Source organism: Chlorocebus sabaeus, chromosome 29 (genome assembly GCF_047675955.1).
Source record: "Chlorocebus sabaeus isolate Y175 chromosome 29, mChlSab1.0.hap1, whole genome shotgun sequence".
NCBI classification, from domain to species: domain Eukaryota; kingdom Metazoa; phylum Chordata; class Mammalia; order Primates; family Cercopithecidae; genus Chlorocebus; species Chlorocebus sabaeus.
Genome location: NC_132932.1, coordinates 2,437,433 through 2,458,290, shown reverse-complemented (window position 1 = coordinate 2,458,290; position 20,858 = coordinate 2,437,433).

Sequence of the window (20,858 nt, the reverse complement as noted above, 5' to 3'; positions counted from 1 at the left end):
TAGGACTCAATGTCCGAGGGCTTCATTCTAAACTCTTAGAAAAGAGAGATTAGTTTTTTTCTGCATAGAAAAGAGAAGGAGAGATTAGGTTTTTTCCTGCCATTTGTTCCCAACATAAGCAACTGGACAGACTTTGGGAATAGGAGAAATATTGCCATATTAACAGGTAGATCTGACGATTTGCAGTGATTAGTGCAAACAGCTTTACCTTCTTAGCATAATGTGATGAATTTCTACCTTAGGAGAAACAACAACATACATAGATGTGAGGATACATAATTATTACATCTTCCGTTGTCTTCATAATTCATTACATGTAGTATTTTAAAATAAGTGCCAACCTCTTAACCTCATTGCTCAATTCCATCACAGATGCAATGACTGAACATAGCAATCAGTCGAATTATCAATTTCCCTTCCAACCCGACCGTGTTTATTTTCATATTTAAGTTATTTAGTATCAAATTAAGTGTGGGTAAGTGCCAAAGGAAGTTTGCACTGGGTGAGGTTCTTAGCCAGTACATAGAGAAGTGTTAGAGAACACACACTAGCTTGCTACACCGGAAAACCCCTGTTCCCTATTCCAGGGCAGCAGCAGCAGCACATAGTCCAGTAACTCTTCTCTTACTTCATCAGACTCACCTCACAATGCAGAGCCCTGAATTTTAAGAAGAACAAAATATATTCTGTCTAGAGAAAGAACCAAACATGTTGCTCTTCAGCTGCCTGAGGGTGATCACAGCTTAATGTGGCTAGGTAGGGATGCCCCTGGTGGGAAAGGTCTTCCTCTAAGACCTAAGGACTGCGAAATGTCTTATCAAAACTTTGGTACAGAAGAAGTAACAGGGTGTAAAAGTAGAATTTCTTTGTTCCACATTACTCATCCCTAAACCTTTTAGTTCTTTGTTTTCTCCTTCAGAATCTGGTTTTGCTGACAAGCAACTCAAGTTAAACCATCAGTATTGGTGCATGAGAAGGAGGCTGTGACTCCGGACTGCAATTATGACACTAGTGCTGGAAGTTATAGTCTGTTCTGGTACAAGTAGCCCAGGAGTGGGGGGATGATTTTCCTTATTCATCAGGACTCATGATCTGCAATATGCAATAGGTCACTACTCATTGAATTTGTAGAAGACAAGCAAATCCATCAACTTGTCATCTCCACTTCACAACTGGAGAACTCAGTGATGTGTTTTTGTGCACTGAGAGAACTGTTGGAGGGAGGTGCACAAAACCCCAAGGGTCTGCTTGAGACATCCACCTGCTGGAGAGACCAAAGAAAGAAAGGATTCACCATCACAGACAGGAAGTGGCTATGGTTGTGACAGCACAGGTGTAGCATCGGAGGAAAACACTCTAAGAAAATACCTTGCTAGGCTCATAGACCATTTTCAGAGTTATCATTCATCAAAAACATCCTAATCCCTGAGTCTTTGGTTTGAAGTTAGATATACCAAATTTTTGACCAACGATTGAAGAGAAAGAACTGCCACAATAAGCAATTTGCCATTTGGCCACTGGATTGAGCTGAAAGAATTGGCTAAGGTAATTCAGAAACATATGACTGAAAGACGAATAAAAATAAATTCAACACTCTTTGTGAATTGTTGAATTTTCAGATCACTTTATTCAATAAATGCTAGGTGTCTTCAAAAAGTTTATGGAAAAACGAAATTGCGTATTATGAAAAACTATGCATGGATTTCAAACTTTTGCACCAAAATAAACTTACACTAAGTTGTTATAACATATCTGAACAGAATTTAGTTTGAGGCACTAAGAAGGATAAGACATCAGTTTGAAAGGCACCCCTATCAGAGCAACATGAATTCTGTTAAGCTTGAAGCAAGAACAAACATCAAATTTACGGTGAAACTTCGGTGGAAGAATGGTGAAATCATTGATGCTTTATGAAAAATTTATAGGCTCAACACCCCAATAAAATCAGCCATCCTCTCGTCTGTCCGTTCTTAAACAAAATGGATAATTTGTTTAAGAATAGACAAGAGGGGCTGGGCGTGGTGGCTCACACCTGTAATCCCAGCACTTTGGGAGACCGAGATGGGTGGATCACGAGGTTAGGAGTTCGAGACCAGCCTGACCAACAAGGTGAAACCTCATCTCTACTAAAAATACAAAAATTAGCCTGGTGTGGTGGTGGCGCATGCCTGTAATCCCAGGTACTCAGGAGACTGAGGCAGGAGAATCGCTTGAACCCAGGAGACAGAGGTTGCTGTGAGCCGAGATAGCGCCACTGCACTCCAGTCTGAGTGACAGAGTGAGACTCCGTCTCAATAAAAAAAAAAAAAAAAAAAAAAAAAAAAAAAAAAAAAAAAAAAAAAAAATAGACAAGAGGATGCTGATGAAGCCCACAGTGGCAGACATTCCACAACAATTTATGAAGAAAAAATTAACCATATGTGCCCTAATCAAAAATGACCGATGATTAACAGTGGAAACAATAGCCAACACTATAAATGTCTCAATTGGTTTAGCTCACACAATTCTGACTGAAAAATTCAAGTTGAGCAAACTTTGTACTTGATGGGTGTCAAAACCAGTATGCTCAGATCAGCTCCAGATAAGAGCAGAGCTTTCAATGGAAATTTTGAACAAGTGGGATAATGATCCTGAACAATTTCTTCAAATAATTGGAACAGGAGATGAAACATGGCTTTATCCTTATGATTCCAAAGATAAAGCACAATTAAAGCTATGATTACCAAGAGGTGGAGGTCCAGTCAAAGTAAAAGTGGCCCATTCAAGAGCAAAAGTCATGGCAACAGTTTTCTTGCAATGCTCACGGCATTTTGTTTATTGAATTTCTGGAGGGTCAAAGAATGATAGCATCTGCTTATTATAAGGATGTTTTGAGAAAGTTAGCCAGAGCTTTAGCAGAAAAATGCCTGGAAATCTTCACCAGAGAATCCCTTTCCACCATGACAATGCTCCAACTTATTCCTCTCATCAAGCAAGGACAATTTTATACAAGTTTCTGTGGGAAATCATGAGGCATCCACCTCACAGTGCTGATTTGGCCCCTTCTGACTTCTTTTTGTTTCTTAATCTTAAGAACATTTTTAAAGGGCACCACTTTTCTTCAGTTAATCATGTAAAAATGACGGCATTGACTTGGTTCAGTTGGTGGCTAATCATCTAGTAAGTAAGCAAGAAGAATACATATTCACCGAGAATAAATATGTATTCCCTATGTGTACAATGTACTGTAGTAGGACCTTTGACTACATTGATAGTAGTATAAAATGTTACTCTTAAGCGGAATGAAGTTACCTGAAAAACCTTACAAAGTAATCAAGGAATAAGATGAAGTGCATGAAAACTTAACCAACAGATAAAATTCCAAGTACGTAGGCAATTAAGTTTTAGGGGTATTTTTAGGAGAATAATGTGGCACAGAAAAGACAAAAGTAAGTATCATGGAGAGATAGAAAACTTAGGCATTAAATGACAGACACACATCGAATTCATTCATTATACACTTACTTATCAGACTCACAATAAGCAACAGTTGTTTTTGTAGGTATGAAGAGTAGAATAATGAATAAAACAGACACATGCAGATACCAAAAGACCTTCCCTCACGAGGTTTAGATCTACAGTTGTCTATAGTGTTCACTTTCTTTTACAGGAATATCCAATATAGGCATTTAAAATATATCTGTTCCAAAACAGGCATTCGTCTTGCCTACTCTAGCGATTGGCAGGTTCCATGTGATGATTACAAGGCATTGTCATCGAAGTACTATTAGTATATCTGTCAATTACTAAATTATTTGACCATTGACAAAATTACTTAAACTCAGGCTGCCTAGACATCATCAATTATAATAACAATAGCAATCACCTCTCTACATGGTTGTAAGGGTTGAATTAAATTACATGAATTTAATTAAATGATTGAATTGTAGAAGTAGGGAACAATTTTTCACCAATGGTAGATATATTTGGATATAAATGAGATATTGCAACAAGGATAATACTCTCCTGCTATTGGTTATATGATTATATTTTACTATATTTAGGGCTCAGAGTCACTCTTTATTTCATATTGGCCTGATTCCATTCAATTATTTGAACTATTTCTTTATCTCATAGGTCTTACGGGTAGAAAATGAAGCTTTCTTGTTTCAGGTATAACTTAGTGTAAACTCTATGATGGATCCACATGAGCTTTAAGGAGCAGGGTTCAGATATAACACCATTTTATACTGAGCTTCAGTGCCAATAACGAGATCCATACCTGGGAGCTTAACAGAGCTCTGCATTGGAAAGGGGAGAAAATAACTTTTCTAGGTTATATTGGGGGAGGAATCCTTGTTAGTTATTCAATTTACAACTTGCACATACATGGTAGATGCCCAGGAAGTATTAGAGAAGAAAAAAGGAAAGAGAAAAATCTAAGGGACAAATGCTAGATGCAGCTGACTAAGAATCAGCACCTGGTCCTGCCAGGGTCCTCTCCCGTGTTACCTCTTCAGAGATCAGAGAGTGCTGTGCGATCTGTGCACGGGAGAGTAAATCTTGTTTCTGGCTAGATGGGGAGACTCCCAGCTTCCTGCAACAAAGAACTATGAATATGCACTCGGAGAAACAAGAGATTTGGCTTGGTAGTGTTTGAGGGCTCCCAGACCCCAGCCAGAGTCCTTCGTGAGTCTGAGGGATAAAAATGAAGAAGGCTTTGGAAGTTTCATTCTCGATTTTCTCTTGGGAGCTCTGCTGTGAGTTGCTGGGCTCTGGCAATACGAAAAAGAACAGAGTGTAGTATCTTATTTAAAAATCTGGAAGTTATAGAAGGGTAGTTAGGGCCTCAGGGCTCACCTGTGGGAGTTGTGAAAAGAGAGTATATCTTCCAAAAGAAGTCAGCCATGAATGAACGTCCTCTGTCTGTGCTTCTCGGTTTAAACAGGGGTGAACAGACTACATACGCCGGAGCAGAGTCCTTCATTCCTGAGTATCCAGGAAGGAACGCATGCCATTCTGAATTGTACTTACCATGAGAGCATGCTTGTCAATTTCCACTGGTTCCAGCAAGATCCTGGGAAAGGACCTGTGTCTTTGACCATAATTCAATGAAGCCAGAAAGAGCAGAGAAACAAACGTTATAGAACTGCTTGGAAAAGAGAAGTTTTATAGTGTTTGGAATATCCCGACCTCTCATCCTGGAGATTCAGCCACCTACTTCTGTGCTGCGCAGCACAGCGTCTTCCCAGCACCTGCAGCCTGTGCCACAACCTGCAGCCAGGACCCTTGACACAGGCCTAGCCTTGCAGGTGGGAGTGAAGTTTTGTTTTGTTTTTTTTTTATGTGTAGAGGGAACTTTCTTTACAACCTGTGTCTCCAAACAGAAGTGAAGAATAATGCACCATCTCTCTTATGTGAAGAAGCTGAATTTATATGGAATTATGTTTCCTTTTGTCATTATTGAAATTTCATTCCTCAATGTAGACTGTACAGATCCTGGGCCTGCTTGCCCAGAGTCCTTCCACTCCTTTATTTTTTGCTCTGAGAGGTCACATGCTCTGAGTCCATGGAACAAATTTTCCCCTGGTTGTACACTTAGCAGCATTTAACTTATTTTTTCATAATCTTCAAATGATGTTTGCTGTGTCTGTGTACCATCTACCCCATAATTTACTTAATTTAACATTAAATTGACTTTTCTATTAAATAGATGCCAAAAATATGCAAAATATTGTCCTTACTTTGATAGTTACTATCAGTGGAACCATTTATATGTTATAAAATGTGTATTTGATGTGCAAGATATTTTTTCCTAATACAAATTAAAATAATGTTATGCATATAACAATCAAAAAGACTGTCTGTGTTCTGCCTAATGTGACCTCCTGTGTCAGTCACACTTTAGAAAATACATTTCCAACTCATGCCCCTCATTGGACAGATGAAAAAAATGAGACTCCATAGGCATGGATGGCATCACTTTACTCAAAGCATGTGTTGCAGTGAAATGGAAGCCTGGAGTAGAAGCCAGGCATTCTGGCCCCTTGTCAGTTGCTTTTTCCGTGAAAGATGTAAAGCGGGATTCGGTGTTTGAAAAAAGGAGTTGTGTGTTGTAATTTTAAACTAAATTACATTTTGATTACTTATACGTATATATAAAGATATAAGAAGATATATAAAGACATAAAACACCCAGAAAAATAGAACACACCTATAATTTCATAACCAAGAAATTATAGCTATTATCCTGTAAAAAATTTTTGGTATACATATGCAGCTATATTTTTCTATAAAAGTGGTTCATAATATATCCAGTATTTATTACCATGCTTGTTTTTCTCAACATTATGTTTAGGTGTCTTCATTGCAGGAAGCATATATTGAGGGCATAGTTTTATTTTATTTTATTTTGTTTTTTATTTTTTATTTTTTTTGAGATGGAGTCTCACTGTGTCTCCCAGACTGGAGTGCAGTGGCGCTATCTGGGCTCACTGCAAGCTCCACCTTCCAGGTTCACGCCATTCTCCTGCCTCAGCCTCCTGAGTAGCTGGGACTACAGGCGCCCGCCACCACGCCTGGCTAATTTTTTGTATTTTTAGTAGAGACAGGGTTTCACCGTGTTAGCCAGGATCTCCTGACCTCGTGATCCACCCTCCTCGGCCTCCCAAAGTGCTGAGATTACAGGCGTGAGCCACCACGCCCGGCCTATTTTATTTTATTTTATTTTATTTTATTTTCAACCTTTATTTTAGATTCAGGGGGTAGTACATGTGCAGGTTTGTTACCTGAGCATATTGCATGATGCTGAGGTTTGGGGTATAAATGATCCCATCAGCCAGGTACTGAGCATAATACCAACAGCTATTTTCTCAGCCTTGCCCCTTCTCTCCTTCACCCTGTAGTAGTACTCAGTATCTATATGTAGTCTTTATGTCCATGTGTACTCAATGTTTAGCTCCCACCCATCAATGAGAACATATGGTATATGGCTTTCTGTTTCTACATTGATTTGCTTAGGAAAATGACCTCTAGCTGCATCCATGTTGCTGCAAAGGACATGATTTCATTCTTTTTTATGGCTGCAGAGTATTCCGTGGTATTTATGTATCACATTTTCTTTATCCAATTCACTTTTGATGTGTACCCAGAGGGCATAATTCTAAGTGATTGCCCGATTTCCATTATAGAGATATATTTTAAAAAATTAATCACTTTTGGTATTATTTCCTCTTATACAGTGTTATAGATAATGCTTCTTAAAAACATAATTAAATTTGTAAGTTTAATGGAAATGGAGTTGCTTGAATAAAGGAGAACATATAACACTATATGCCTAATATTCCTGAAGATTTATTTCACCACAGTATAATTTCAACAGCAGCACATGATGATGCTGGTTTTTCAATACTTTATCAGTTATGACCGTTATTATCTTAAAGTAGCTTCCATTTTATTAAGTAAACACTTTCACAATATTTTAATTTTCTTTTCTTTTAATGTGTGTGTTTATATATTTTATTATTAAAAATGTGATTAAAAACAATCCATCACGTAGAATAAATATTCTTTTATACAGTAAGATATATTTTTTAAAGTTTTGAAAAATACTGTTCTGGCCCACATTACCTTCTGTTAGGCTGGTGCAGTTAGGCTGGTGCCAGTGTAATTGCGGTTTTGCCACTTACTTTCAATGGCAAAAACCGCGATTATTTTTGCACCAACCTTATAGCTGGTCTCTTTCTTCTCAAGGCAATCTATTCTCCATGTTTTTGCTACTCAAAGTATGGGCCAGTGCTGTCTGGACTTGTGCCGATTCTCAGGCTCCACCCAAGGCTAACTGAATTTGAATCTGCATTTTGCTAACATTCCCAGGTGATTCTATCACTTCAGAGTTTGAGAAGCACCCATCTGATGGGTTGCCAGAACGATTTTTTAAAGTATAAATAAAGAGATGTCTCTAATTGGCAAACACGCTTCAAGGGCTTTCTATTGCTACTGGAATAAAATGCAAATTGAGGCTGTGGCATACAAAGATCTGTATCACTCAACCCTCCCCTCTCCCTTCAGCTCTAAACTCTCTTTTCCTGGCTTTCTATGCAGCAAAAACACCGACCTCCTTTCAATTTTCTGAACTTGCTGTGTCCTTTTCCACATTTAGTCTAACTCTCTCAATCACCTGCAATGCTCTTCCCCCAAATCTTGGTGAGTCTCATTTTCATTCCTCAGGTCTCAGCTCAAATACCACTACCATAGAGAAAACCTGCTGACTTCTGTGGATCATCCTGACTAATGCAGCCATCATGGCCTTTGCCCTAACTCTATTACAACACCCTTGTTATTTTCATTACGGTAATAATCACAATGTGCAGTTATATTGTCAGTCTACGTGTTTATTGTCAATGTGTTTATTGTCTATATCTCCACCCAGGATACAGGCTTTATGAGGTCGGGGTATTGCTTGTTTAGTTGACAGCTTTATTCTTAGTGCTTACAATAATGACTGGCCTATAATAGCCAGTCAAAAAATATTCACTGAATGACAAATGGATGGATGTTATTTGGCCCTCCTCTTTCCTTTTTTCCTTCCTCTCAGTCTCACCCTAGCAAATCTGACCTTTTTGTGTGTTCTCTCTGCTTCATTATGTCGGGCAGCTCAGTTCTTTCTCACCCTTGCTCCCAGACTCAAAACCAGCCTTTCTGTGCTCAGTGAACTCTGGTCAAATAGTTAGATCCATTCAGGGTCTCAGCCTTTCCTCACTAAAGTGACCTCACTTTATCAGATGTGATCTGAAGCACTTAGTCAAATCCAAAGGCTAGTAACACATGATGAAATATCTAAATGGAAAAAAAACTACTTAAAACATGTTAGAAAGTATAAAAGTAATTTCTCAAGTCCAATAATTATGAGCTGAAGTCAAAGTTATAATTCAAATTACTGTAAGAGTAAAAGCCCCTCAGGAAACAAATTCAAATAAATAGCCTTGGTAGACATGTTGTAGATTAGATTTTTAAAAGATCTGGTTTAAAGATATTTATGTTCAAAGGACTGGTTCATAATTACCCTGCTTTTGACCATCTGTGTAGTGGCTATTAGGCTTCTCACAAGATTAACAGTCATTTGAGTTGGTAACACTAATGTCCCAGAAGGAGTCTTTACTTCATTAAAGTATATTATAAAATTGCTCAAGCATTTTATTGGAAGTGATGGCTAATTACCTATGGGGGTATATACATTACATCCTTCCAGACTAGTTTGGGGAAACTTATCTTTCTAACATGTAGTTCAAGCCTTTACTATAGTAGAGAAGAGTGTTATCAGTTCTTGGATTTTTTTCCCTCTTCCTGCAAGCTAATAAGTGTGTTGTTTCATTGAGGTTGTCAGTAAAGACATGAGACTCCCTAGTCAGAGACAAAGGATTTTGCTACTTATGGCACAGCAAACAGCCTAAACATCAATAAGTTCACTTCAGTTACACTTCCCTTAAGTCCCCAAAAGATGATATAGTGAGTGCTGATGAATAGTTTGCATGCGGTGGTGCTGTGTCATAGCTGAGGAACTCTGAGCTTGGGAAATTTATAGCAACAGTGAACAGTAAGCCAGCTTGCTCTTTGTCGTACAGGGAGGCATTGCCTCATCCCTTAAGGTTGCTTGCTACAAGCCTAACTCTGAAAAGTGGTCCTTGTAGAGTGGTCATGGCTTTACACTATTGGCATACCCAGCAGGTCATGTAGGGGTATGACTCACGATGGACTGTCTTTCAACACTATCCATTCCGTGGTCCTACGTCATGTTAGCTGCTGGAAATTTTTCTTATGGGTATTCCACTCCATCAGTCATTCTGATTAATTTGACTAGAGAAGTAGAGACTAAATGCATAGAATTTGTCTTACGCAAGATTTAATTAAGGCTACTGTCAGTAGAACTCTAAGCATGAGGAGGAGACCATCCTGCAATAGCAACCTTAATCATGCCTCATAGGATCCTAGATTCTCCCAGCTGTGAATAAGTCCCAAAGTACAGACAGCTAGGATATAGTGTATTATTTAATATGACCTACACATGGAAATTTAGACTGACATGCTGATCTTTGTTTTAATTGCCAAAAAGTTAACTATTATTCCCAATATAGAGATCTCCTATGGTCCCTATTTCCCAGACATGAACATAACCAAAGGTGCCAAGATTAATCTAGTTTGAAATTTATTGCTAGACTTCATTTGGGTCAGCATTAGTTCACTTTGGTTAGGCTATATGAGCAGGGTCAGTGTGTATTTGCAAGCTCTGTAGCCATTCATGGTATAACCCAGAGTGTCCAGACACCAGGGGAAAAATACACATTTGTATGAGTCAGATTGAGAAAATGTTGTGCTGATTCCTGTGTTTTCACACTTAGGAAGATGGGGAATCTGTATTGGGAAGCTGCCATTCATGTTGCAGAAATGTTCAGGAGAGGCCATATTCACAGGAGTTTTTCTGTTTTCATGGAATGTGGAAGAAGATGACAAACCAACAGACAACCAAACTGTATCATTGCCTTGCCAGGCTGTGTGCTTCATCTAGCATACAAAGAGAACATTAATCCTCACCCCCTTCACCTCCAGTGGTCCAAGATTGTCCCTTCCTAGGTGCCAGTGTTGTTGCTCTTTTTATCCACAATCACAAAATTTGTTCATTCCATTCTAGTAGTTAAGCTTTGCCTTTTTTTGTGGTCAGTTCCTAGTCATACTCAAACCTTTTGTCTAGAACAATAAATAGGGGAAAAAGGTATTTTATGACTTTTATATATACCCATTTTATTTATCATCTGGGCCCTCGTGGACCATTGTACAATAATTCATAGAGCAGAACACTCAAATTAATGATAGTTAACCTCATAATATATGACCATGTTTGTCCAACAAAATAATCCAGGTGGCTGAACCAGAATTCAGTTTTAACACCATTCTGACCATGTTGCTACCAGGAGAGTATACCTACCAGGCTGTTCTAAGGTTGCTGTTAGGAGAAAAAAAGAAGCATCATGCCTTCCACTTCTAGAAAGTTAGAGAAGGTGTACTTTTTTCCATTCATCTTGTTACATACAGCTAATGATTCTGGATATTACAGATGTTCCTTGACTTATAATGGGACTACATTATAAGTTGAAAATACTGTAAGTAAAAAGTACATTTAATATATGCAGTATGCTGAACAACAAAACTTAGCCTAGCCTATCTTAGATGTGCTAAGAACACTTACATTAGCCTATGGTTGGGCAAAACCATCCCTAACAAAGCCTATTCTATAATGAAGTGTTGAATATCTTATGTAATTTATTGAATACTGTACCAAAAGGGAAAAACAGAATAGTTGGATATGTACATAAAGTCCAGCTTTGACTGATTGTGTGCTGCTTTCATACCAGTGAAAAATTATAATTCAAAGCATTATAATCTCTACATAAAATTAAAAAATTAAAAGATTCTAAAAAGTGAGGAGAAAAAGCCCAACTGGTTAAGAAATTTAAGACCTGAGCAATGCTAAAGCAGTGAGTTCCATGAGTTTCCTTTTGCCTCATACAATCAGGAGTAGCCACCGACCTGGAAATGTTAGTGCATATGTACAAAAAAGCCCAAAGACCTGCCTTTTACTTTCTTTAGCCAAAAGATCAGGAAAATAACAGACTGTCAAGACACAAAACTAAGACCACAACCAATTTCCTCCAGCCAAATACCACAGAAAGATTTACAGCTACCAAGCACATATTTAGTCAATAAAAAAGGAATTGCAACCTGGTAGGAGAATTTGTGTTATTTTTAACTTACCTTTGCTCCATCTTGTCATCACTGGCTTTAAGACAGTCTTTAAATTACATCCTCCATTCCAAGTGTGGGTTCCTGGTGCTGGAAGAAGCAGAGTGGACCTTGTTATATCAAAGTAGTGCTTGATTACTTTGACCTCTCAGGTGGCTCATTGAAGGGCTAATTCAAAGGGCTAGACTGTGTTTCAAACAACTCAAAATCTCCCCAGGATGGAGAATTGGCAACAGAGAAAAGTTTTTTTCTAAAACACAATTTGCTAAAGGGACTTAACAGCAGGTAGGAGAAAGAATCTACAAATGTGAAGATAAGCCAAATAAAATTATTCAGTCTAAGAAGCAGAAGGAAAAAAGAATGAAAAAATATATACACAAGAGCTCAGATGACCTGTGGGACAATAAGCATAACAGAATTCCCAGAATGGGAGGAGAGGCAGAAAGATTCAGGAAAAATATTTGTGACACGATGACCCTAAACTCCTCAAATTTGACAGAAGACATGGATCTACACATCCAAGAAGTCCAACAAGAACTAAGTAGAATAAAGGCAAAAAAATTCACAGTGAGATGCTTTATGATCAAACTGTTGAAAGAAAAAGGCAAATTGAGAACTTGAAACCTTCAAGAGAGAAGCAACTAGCCACATGCAAGAGATCCTTAATAAGATTAGCAGTCAATTGCTCATCAGAAACCATGGAAACCAGAAGGCAGTAGGATGGCATAAAGTGTTTAAAGAAAAAAGTTGTCAACCACCAATTTATATCTAGTAAAACTCTTGTTCTAAAACAAAGGAGAAATTAAGATAGCCCCAGATAAACAAAAACTGAGAGTATTCATCACTTGCAGACCTGCTCTACGAGAAAATCTAAAGGGAATCTTTCAGACAGAAAAGAAATGACGCTAGACACTTGGAGCCATACAAAATAACAAACAATGATTAAGGTAGTTACATAGATAAGAATAATGCCAATATTTTTGTAGTTTTTGTTTGTAACTCCCATTTTCCCCTAAAATTATTTAGCAAACTAATAGATAAATAATAATTGTAGATACATATTAATAGGAACACAATGGGTAAAGATGCTTGTGTTTTTGCATGTGTATAAAAATCTTCTTTGTTGTTTTTCATAGTACAACTTACGTATTTCAGATGGACACCAAATTAGTAGCATTTGCAGTAGTATCTTAAAATAAATTGCCTTTGAATAAGATCTTGCTTTCAATACTTTGAGATCAACAAGACATTTCTGGAAAATTTCATGCTGTGGAAAATGAAGACCACTTAATCCAGTGGAGAAGGGGACTGTGATTTCTCTTTGATTGATTGCCATAACATTGTCCTTAAGGCATACGAAGGAGAGTTTTATATGTTATCTAGACATTATTAGGCACAGAAGCTTTTGCAGTACAACTTTGATGTTGTATAAATTCTGTCATTTTGCTGGCACTGAAATCACTCTTGGGTACAACATTAGACTATTGACCCATACTATTTTTGTTACAAATATTCAAAGGTGATTTCTTTCTATAAGGACTGTGCTTCAACTCCACATTCAATTTTAAAAGTTATATTTGTTGGCCAGGTGTGGTGGCTCACACTTGTAATCCCAGCACTTTCGGAGGCCGAGGTGGGCGGATCTCGAGGTCAGGAGATCGAGACCATCCTGGCTAACACAGTGAAATCCCGTCTCTACTAAAAAATACAAAAAAATTAGCCAGGTGTGGTGGTGGGCACCTGTAGTCCCAGTTACTTGGGAGGCTGAGGCAGGAGAATGGCGTGAATCCGGGTGGCGGAGCTTGCAGTGAGCCGAGATCAGTCACTGCACTCTGGCCTGGGCCACAGTGTGAGACTCCGCCTCAAAAAAAAAAAAAGTTATATTTGTTTTTAAAATTAATTTTCCAAGACTTTGGTGGCTGCCATCTTGGGTTGCTCCTTCTTTGGTTTGTACACTTACTGAGAAACGGCTTTTTTGATTTCTGCTTCTTGCAATGTACTCTTAGAGAAAGGGATTTCGATATTGGTATATTCTCTTTCATTCTATTTCCTATGAAGTTGTTGGTGGGAATAGAAAAGGCCCGTCCAAGCCATCATTGATGGATACTGATCACATGGCCCTTGAGTAGAAAAGAGCCTGCATCCTTCATGACCTCCAGCCACCAAGTTCTGCAAGGAAACAAAGCATGTTACGAACAAGAGGAAGAACAGTAGTCGTTTGTGCTTCTTTCTCTGTAGACACAATTACGTTTCTTGCATAGATAACCCTTCATAGTTCTGATTTTCTGTTTAGGTTGAGATGGAAAGGCAGAAAGAGACACCAAATTCATAACTTTTGGAAATTAATTTGAAGATATGAGCTTTTTACAAGAACAGCCATGAGAGAAACCAGAAAAATAAACGGTCATACAAGATGTCATTGAAAGTCTATGTACTACTTCCTAAACATACTGCACATGCTCACTTCCCAAGGGTAAGACTAGTACTGCACATGCAAGCAGCCCACCCTAAGGGAAGAATCATGGGAAAGGAGGAAGCCTATAAAGTCCTAGGGTCAAGCATTTACCTCAGTAAAATGCTTGGCTCTCTTCCAAGTGTACCTTCCTTTCTTTCCTATTCTAAAGCCTTTTAAAATAGCCTTTTTCCACCCTTGCTCTGAAAAAAAAAAAAAAAAAGAAAAGAAAAGAGAGAAAGGCTATGTACTGGCAGGTTTATCTCTATTACACCAACCCGTGTAAGTACTGTTTTGACATGCATGTGTCATTGATGCAAAATGCAATGGCTTTTTCCAAGCCCCTCTATTCCTGGGTCTTGTTAAAAAAATGTTGCTAATGTTGCTAAGGCTGTGAGCTAGAACCATGTTTGTTCAGCTAGATTTTAGGTCATTCTGTTTTGAAAGAATTATTTTGAGTTACAAGAAACTTCTCTAAAAATTGGAGATAGCAGAGTGGTATAGGGATGTGTGGCCTGACATGGAGAAGAGCCATGCAATGAGAAATGCTCCTTGAATTGCAAGAATCTCACCCAAATTTTTATAATAGAATACTTCATGACTGTTATTTCAGTGTAGGAAAGTGGCTATTAGAAACAACTGCTCTTACTCATACAACGATTGACATTTGATATCATACACATACAAACATAAATATCCCCACAGACAGTAACTTGGAGCATTTGCTTCTCAAATTTTTAATTTAACGAATGTGTCAGATTTTTAAAATGACTTGTTCACATAATAAGGCTCTACATTTTGAGTACATGTTTGATCACTGTCATGATTCCACAAGATGGCAGTGTGTTCTTAGGGACCTTGAGGAACGCTCTCAAGTGCTGGTGTGTGTGTGTGTGCGTGAGAGAGACAGAGAAAGAGAGAGAGAGACAGGAGGAGGAAGAGGAGGAGGAAGGATGAGGGGAGGGGCTTAGTGGTGAATTAGGGGTGTTAAAAAGAGCATCATTTTTTCTAGTTGGTAAACAGATTTTTTTTTATGATTTTTAAGGTAGAAAAAGTAGAAATATCCATTCTAGGTTCATTTTTCTAAGGGTTTAAAATTTGAATCCTCAGTGAACCAGGGCAGAGAAGAATGATGAAATCCTTGAGAGTTTTACTAGTGATCCTGTGGCTTCAGTTGAGCTGTGAGTTTGGGGCATCTCTATATAGGAAAATAATGTATAGTATCTGGAGTTATTGTCTGTTATAGGTCTATAGGTAGAAGCATGAATTTTTTTTTCTAACTAAGGGAGAGTGGGGGCACCAGTGAAAAGAGGATTTAAATTCTGGGGAGTAAGCATCTATTACCCAGCCAGTCTTCTCTGTCTGACCACTGCATTTTTTCACAGGGGTTTGGAGCCAACAGAAGGTGGAGCAGAATTCTGGACCCCTCAATGTTCCAGAGGGAGCCATTGCCTCTCTCAACTGCACTTATAGTGACAGTGGTTCTCAGTCCTTCCTCTGGTACAGACAATATTCTGGGCAAAGCCCTGAGTTGCTAATGTCCACATACTCAAGTGGTGACAAAGAAGATGGAAGATTTACAGCACAGCTCAATAGAGCCAGCCGGTATGTTTCTTTGCTCATCAGAGACTCCCAGCTCAGTGATTCAGCCACCTACCTCTGTGCTGTGAACACACAGTGCTCTCTAGACACTGGCAGTCTGTACCCAAACCTGCTATGCCCCAGGAATGCCTGATGTAGAGCTTAGACTGCAGGGTAGTGAAGTTCTCTTTGCTCTCTAGGTTCAAGTGGAAATTATAAGAACTAGTATGGAGGATTAATTAATTAGGGAAGTATTTTCATAATTCTGAAAATAATTGAAACACTGAAAAACATAAAAACAAAAATCTTGGTCTGGTTGAAATATTTTTTAGTCCTGTTTTTCCACTCTAGTTTTAAATATTTTTTTAATTGAGGTCTGATTGATAAACAAAAAGGTGCGCATATTTTCTTTACACATACAGCACAATCTATGCCATAACATACCCATAATTTCTAAAAGTTTACTTCCTCCTTCCTTTTTTAAAAATTAAGGTATGATTGCTATACAAAAAGGCACACATATTTAATGTATATATCCTGGTGCTCAGTCTAGTGTTATGCCACTTCTTTATGAGATTGGTTTTATGGTTTTTAAATTATATAACAAGAAAATATTTTCACACAATGACAGATATTCTCTCATAGTTCCCAGGACACCTTCCTCTTTCCTTCTTTAGTTACTCAAAGCGTTTGACAGTTATTGATTTGGAAATGCAACAGCAAAACAGAAATGCAAAGCAGAGAAAAAGTCATAAATGGAAGACTTCAAAAATTCTATCAGTCAAAAATTCTTTCTTTCTTTTTTTTTTTTTGAGACGGAGTCTTGCTCTGTCACCCAGGCTGGAGTGCAGTGGCGCGATCTCGGCTCACTGCAAGCTCCGCCTTCCAGGTTCACGCCATTCTTCTGCCCCAGCCTCCTGAGTAGCTGAGACTACAGGCGCCCGCCACCACACTCAGCTAATGTTTTGCATTTTTTTTTAGTAGAGACGGGATATCACTGTGTTAGCCAGGAGTTCCGGAAAGGTCTCGATCTCCTGACCTTGTGATACCCCTGCCTCAGCCTCCTAAAGTGCTGGGATTACAGGTGTGAGCCACCACGCCCAACCAAAAATTTTTTTAGTTATAGAACCTTCATCTCCAGCCTCAGCCACAGCACCACTCCTGATTTACGTAAGGGTATATTTAGTGGATAGATGGAAGAACTAGATTCAGAGGGTAGGACCTGGTTAAAACTAGAAGTCTAGACAGTTGCAGTGAGTAAATATTAGAGAGGGTCTATCTTGCCATTTTGGGGTAAAGTCTGAACTGAACTTAAAACTCCTGGCTTGAGCCTTGTAAAAGAATATATTTATACCTATGTACTTAAGTGTGGCTTGGAGATGATAGGGGGCATTAGCCCTAGCCATAACGTGCCATATCCCCAGGCAGGGTATGGGAGCATGGAACAATCTAAACTTTATTGAGAAGGATCTCTGAGTAAGTATCTAAAAGAGGTCCAGACACTAAGGAGCTTTAGTATGATGAGCAAAGACCTGTGTGAATCAATTACCAAAGACTATATGGTATCAAGAATGTTTCAGCAAATTTTTGTCAGGAGAGTTGGAAATGCTGAACAACGTATAAATACCTCCCTCCTCTGACTCCCTGGCATTGTAAATTTGTCCTGCAATGTATGCCAAGTCCAGGAAAAATATTTACTTCCTAATGAAAATAATGCCTTTTAATATTTAGTACATTGAGTTACAGGAAAAAGCTTGAAAAGTTACATTGATTGTAAAATGAATTTGTAGACTGTTAGTCATGACATTATTTAGGTAGTACATTGGAAAAATTTTGGAGATGAAGAATCAAGATTTCTGTTCAGTTAGTTCATGCAGTTACTGATGAAAGATGCAAGCCAATCAACATTTGCTTCAAATTGTTAATTTGCAGAACTGAAGACTTAATAAATTTTTCCAAGTCAGGTAAGATTTGTAAAGCAGTGAGGATGATCAGAAAGTTGTACTGAAATCAAAATACTTAGATTTTAGTGCCACTTTTATCATATGCCTTCAGGCACCCTGGCACTCTGGAAAGAACCTGGGCTGCCATGCTTGTTTGAATATCAATTATGTTCCTAACAGGCCATTTGTATTAAGCTGCACTGTTATATATATTTCAGGATTGGACTCAGCATTAAATGAGATGAAATATTGTCTTCGGATAAGTTCATTAGAGGCAGAGCCTGAATTGGAAATTGTTTATCCATAATTGATTGAGAAAACCAGGTTGAGATGGGAAAAGGCTAAGCATAAACGTGCCAGCTAGTGGAGTCTTTATCCAGTCTGACCTCATGGGAGCTCTGGAGCATGAATTGCATCACAGGATTGATCGTTTCCACACTGAGGCAAGGGGGCCAGAATGCTGACCTGTTGTATGTAAGAATAAGGTCGTCATTGGCTGTGGTGTTTCTTGGGGTAGAGGTATACTCTACTGGACAATGATGACTCTCATTGGCAGAGGTCGATTTTCTAGGGAAAGGGGCAACTGTGAGCTGAGAGTAGCTAACATTCCCAATAGTGATAGCGACAGGAGACAGACAAATTCCTAGGCAGACATGGACAGATCCCCGGTGAAACCCAGCCTTCCTGCCAAGGACAGTTCAAAGCCTTAAAACTGAGCTGCCAGTTCCGAATAGAGTACATAACTGCCAGTTCCGGATAGAGTACATAACTGTCAGTTCCGAATAGAGTGCATAACTGCCAGTTCCGGATAGAGTACATAACTGTCAGTTCCGTATAGAGTGCATAACTGTCAGTTCCGGATAGAGTACATAACTGTCAGTTCCGAATAGAGTGCATAACTGTCAGTTCCGGATAGAGTACATAACTGTCAGTTCCGGATAGAGTACATAACTGTCAGTTCCGGATAGAGTACATAACTGTCAGTTCCGTATAGAGTACATAACTGCCAGTTCCGGAAAGAGTACATAACTGTCAGTTCCGGAAAGAGTACATAACTGTCAGTTCCGAATAGAGTACATAACTGCCAGTTCCGGAAAGAGTACATAACTGTCTGTTCCGTATAGAGTACATAACTGCCAGTTCCGGAAAGAGTACATAACTGTCAGTTCCGTATAGAGTACATAACTGCCAGTTCCGGAAAGAGTACATAACTGTCAGTTCCGGAAAGAGTACATAACTGTCAGTTCCGTATAGAGTACATAACTGCCAGTTCCGGAAAGAGTACATAACTGTCAGTTCCGGATAGAGTACATAACTGTCAGTTCCGGATAGAGTGCATAACTGTCAGTTCCGTATAGAATACATAACTTGAATCCCCGCCTTACCCACTCTCTCTTGATTGGTTCCTTGTGGATGATGCCTTTTAACCAATCAAATGGTGCTTTTTCCAAGACCACCTATGGACCAATCAGCATACACTCCCTCATTCTAAGCCCATAAAAACACTCGGCCTTAGCCTCCCAGAAGGCTACACACGTTGGGTTCCGTTTTGCTTTCCAGAGGTTTCCTGTTACTCAGTAAAATTCTCCTCTGCCTTGTCACTCTCTTGGTGTCTGCTTACCTCATTCCTCTTGGCCAGTGGGACAAGAATCTGGAACCCACCGAACTGTGGGAGTGAAAAGAGCTGTAACACCCTCTCCCACTCGCTGAACTACGGGAGCGGAAAAGCCTCTGGATGCCATTTCCTCCCGCTCTCCGAACTACAGGAAGAAAAAAGCCATGACAGTAGCTGGGGATGGCGACACCGTCCTGGGAAAGGGGGTCTTGGCTGGGCACAAGCAGTGTTCACTATTAACTTGGAACTCACCTGGCATGTGGGCAGCATTCAAGAAATAGTAGACTTTGTAATTATATTCTGAATTTTAATTTCATTCTCTATTTTAAGGAGTTTATATAGCTGGCTTTACTGATCTTGAAGAGTTGAAATAATGTTAGGTTAAAGCACTTCTTTTTTTTTTTTTTTTTTGCACTTATCACATGTAGTGATTTTATTTTTTATATGTTTTTATTTTTTTCCTTATTTCTTCTAAAAAACATGTGAAGAACATGCAGTTTATTACGTAGGTATACCTGTGCCATGGTGGTTTCCTGCACCTATTGACCGGTCCTCTAGGTTCCCTCAGGTTAAAGCACTTCTTAACAGAAAGCATCTAAATAAAGGTAAGGAAATATTACTCAAAGTTAAAACTCAAGGTATTTTAAGAATAATGACTAAGGCAACAGTATATTACCTTACTTCCTTTTGGGAATGATACCATGACATTCTGTTCATCCCTTTGTATTGAGGTAGAAATGACTCTGATGGTTCACAGTTCATGACTCTGGGCTTCCATCTGTAGAAAGAACAACAGAAAGAGATCCCATCTATACTTATACATGATTAATGCTATTTTGTTATTAATTTGTATTTAAGAATGGAGGACTGGGTAGCAGGATGGACTTCTCATATCACTGTGCCCATGTTCCCCACAATGTTTCTTCTTGAGTAGTGTGGGTATGTGGGTATACCATGTGATTTGGCAGGCTTCTTTTTAGGATGAATGAACAGGGAAGTGGTAATTAAGTTGCTCCTCTTTGTTCCTTGCACCTAATATCGTTGAAGATGGCCTAATTCTGTCAACCACTCATAATAAAACTGCAGTAATCTCAGTGGTGCATTTAAACTCTTGTGAAAGTTAAATACCCAAGTAAAAGTTGGCTTACTATTGCCTATCACACGCAAGTACAGAAGCAGGATGGTGAGAATGGAGGGAGGCTAGTGCAGCTATTCCATGAGTGGACCTTCACTATGTTCTCTTGTGTTCTGTTCTTCCCATTGTCCATCACCTGCTCTCTTTCTCAACCTGGAACTTCTCCAGGGTCTCACCCAGTAGGTTCCCTTCACTTGTATTTCCACTGCAATCTTCTCATAGTTCATTCTGGGCTGACTTCTCCCCGCTCTCTGTTTCATCCATCAGTGTGCTCACATCTACTTTTCATTTCATGGTAATTGTGATAGTTTTCATCTTTTCATTATTACTTTTACCATTATGGATTCAAGTCATTCT